Source organism: Hemicordylus capensis, chromosome 1 (genome assembly GCF_027244095.1).
Source record: "Hemicordylus capensis ecotype Gifberg chromosome 1, rHemCap1.1.pri, whole genome shotgun sequence".
In the NCBI taxonomy this organism is placed as follows: Eukaryota; Metazoa; Chordata; class Lepidosauria; order Squamata; family Cordylidae; genus Hemicordylus; species Hemicordylus capensis.
The window spans coordinates 412959806-412963439 of NC_069657.1; positions in this window are offsets into that span (position 1 = coordinate 412959806).

The following is a 3634-nucleotide window of genomic DNA, read 5'->3' on the forward strand; positions in this document are numbered from 1 at the left end:
TCTCCTCTTCTCCTACCTTGGTTAAGAGCAAGGTATGACAGCTGGGCTACCCTGCTTTGAGCAACATGTACTGGAGGGATTTTTGTGAGTTCACCCAATCATGCAAAAAAGGGTAGAATGCCTTCTACCTTCATTTTGATGACTGTGTGCACAGGCCTACTATCTAAAGAGGGCTATGGAGTTACTGCTTAAAAAGACAACTTGGCTGTATAAATGTGAAGGTGTCTTGCCTATTATTTTCCTTAGCACAAAGGACATCCTTCCAGCACTACAAAGGAGAAGAGTATTGAATAGATTGAATAGATTGTTACTGTGCTACCCAAAGAAAAATAAAAGCAAGTGTGGGGTGAGGGGGATCATGTTAACAGCCATTTGACAATAGTGTATTTCAGCTGACTCACATTCTCTCTCTCTCTCTCTCTCTCTCTCTCTCTCTCTCTCTCTCTCTCTCTCACACACACACACACACACACACACACACACACACACACACACACACACACCCCTCTGTGCACTTCAATTGGTTTGAAATATAGCCTAGCATTTATCTTGGCTGCATTAACAAGATCTGTTTTACCAATACATTTATATTTATGATGACTAAGGGCAGATTATAGCTGTTAAAGTTGGTTCTCCTGACATGAAAACACTACTTTGTCATTAATACATTTTCTAGTATAAACTGTGATGTCAGGTCAATGGAAAGGGTGAAAACTTTCCTAAAGTATGCACACACCATTTTCTCTCTCTCGAGCAATTGAGCCCTAATGGAATAACAGGAGGTCATAATAACAAACCATTACAGCTTTGGTCTTGGCAACGAGGCCTACAGAAGAATCTCCAAGAAACAGTCATCATTTCTCCAGTGTTATGGCATGCGGATGACAGGAATGGTACACAGATGTGAGCGCAGCACGGCGGTAGCGATGTGAAAGCTGAGCGATCAATTAGTCCGTTGTTTACCGAGAGCTTTCCGAACTGATGCTAACCAGAGCTGCATGAAAGAAAGATCCTAGCAGCTGTCATAAGAGAACCACGGAGCATGCGCCCAGAGGCTAACAAGACGGGTTTATTCAATCTGCTAGTGAGAGTGACCCAACTAAGCAAGAAGAGTGGTTGGCTTGCATGAGGCCCAACCCGGATCTGTTTATCTTGCTCCTTACGCCAACATTTCCTGTGCATCACACCCGCAGTTCCTCACCAAGGTCTGTGCCAGCAAAAGAGCCTTCAAGAAGTGTTGGGAGTTACTACAGCTCTGTGCTGTTGCAATCCCTTATGCAAGCACTGTGTATAGGCAGGGATGCCATATGCAGACATCTCACCTCCAGAGTCTCCAAAACTCAGAATGGAGCCAGGAATTAATAGATTCTTCCATTTCAATCTGCCATTCCCCCACATGTCACTCTGCTCTGTATGCCATTCTGGAACATAGGAAGCTGCCATATCCCAAGTCAGACCATAGGTCCATCTAGCTCAGTACTGTCTACCCAGACTGACAGCGGCTTCTCCAAGGTTGCAGGCAGGAGTCTCTCTCAGCCCTACCTTGGAGATATCAGAGAGGGAACTTGGAACGTTATGCCGGAGGTGCACCTACGTAATTTTGGAGACTGGGTCTAAATCCATCCCCCCTCGCTGCAAGTTAAGCATCATCCCCCTACACACACAGACACACACACACTATTTTTAACAAGTGAGATCTTGAGGGCACAGGCAGCAACTGAACTCACAAGAATGTAAGAATATAAAACAGCTATATTTAAGCAAATATGCATTAGCAGAAACATTTCAGCATGCAACTTAACATATTCCCATCCCACATAGTTCTTTCCCCACTCCACCCTTTGTCTCTAAAGCAGAGGTCCCGCTCAGCTGCCCAGTGCAGGTCACAGTCATGCTTGGCCGCCTGGTGCAACCACACCACCCAGGACAGACTAAAGAGGATTGGGGGCTCCACAGAGTGTTGAGGCCCTGGACTTTGGCCCAGAAGTCCAGGGGTAAGAGTGCTCTGCCTTCTGCATGCACACATGCAGGTGCTCTTCCCAGAGCAGTCCCATCCCCTAAGGGGACTATCTTACAGTACTCACACATGTAGTCTCCCATTTAAATACAAACCAGGGCAGATCCTGCTTAGCAAAGGGGGCAATTCATGCTTGCTATGACAAGATTAGCTCTGCCTTTCGCTGGATAATTTCTAAAATGAACTTTATTGGCATTTGTGCATCTTGTCAGAGTCTGCAGTTCACATTCCCCACCCCTCCTTGACAGGTTACTGATCTGCACCTGTGCAGAGATTACAGCTCAGGATAAAAAGGAAACCAAGTTTGATTGTGCAATCATGTCAAGATTCCCCTTGGTGGCGTATTCAATCAACACCTTAGTGCTGCTCCGAAAACAGGATTGGGCAGTTCAGAATCCCAGAATGCAGGAGAAATTCAGATGGGAAGAAATCCACAAGCAACCCCAGGTGGAACTTCATGCAAGAAGGCAAAGATCGGATGTCCAGTCCTGTTTTTGCCTCATAATGGGAGCGCTTGGTGGGGTGTGTGTGTGTGTACATTTGCTGGGGAAATCAACAAGCGACAAGAATGTGCTTAGCCTTTCCCCCACACATTTATTCTCCCCTACAAATGCCCCCAGACCCTTTTTTAGGAGGGGAAGGGAACTGCTCTGGGCTTTACATGTGGAGGGGGCCACATCAACATTAAAAAGCATACACTCCATCTGAGAAAAGAAGGAAAGAGGACCTTAAACAATCAGTTTTTGTGCTTAAGATTCTTTAAAGGGGAGTTTCCCACCACCACCTCTGGACACTTTGAAACAGTTCTACCCCCCCCCCCACACAAGACCCATATGTGAAAAAATATAGAGTCCGCGAGACAGTTGCAGCAAGAATAGGTGGGTAGAGGAAGTGTTAAGCAACCACGCCCATCAGTTCTCCCTGACATTCACCTTACCTCAACAAATCCAATTTTGGGGATATATGCTTGATGAGATACTGACTACATTCCATCCTTCCTTCGAGGAAATCAGGGCAGCATATATTATTCTTCCCCATCACCCTCATTATAACCTTGTGAGGTAAGACAGGCTGACAGACTAGGCCAAGGTCATCCAGTAAGCTTCATAGTTAAATGGGGATTTGAAATTGGGTTGCCCTGGTCTTAGTCTGACACTTAACCACTGTACCACACTGGCTCTGAAGATCTGTCCTTGATAAAAATTCTCTCTGTGCTAGGAGTGACAGCACTGGGCTTCCCAAAGAGCTACTACATCTTTTTTTCAGGAGGAGAGCTGGTCTTATGGTAGCAAGCATGACTTGTCCCCTTAGCTAAGCAGGGTCTGCCCTGGTTGCATATGAATGGGAGACTAGATGTGTGAGCACTGTAAGATATTCCCCTTAGGGGATGGACCTGCTCTGGGAAGAGCATCTAGGTTCCAAGTTCCCTCCCTGGCATCTCCATGATAGGGCTGAAAGAGATTCCTGCCTGCAACCTTGGAGAAGCCGCTGCCAGTCTGTGTAGACAATACTGAGCTAGATGGACCAATGGTCAGAAATCTGCAGGAACAAATTGCTTAGGCAGCTTTCAGGAGCAACTTTCAACTTGGGCCCTTTCACAAATGATACTACAAATAG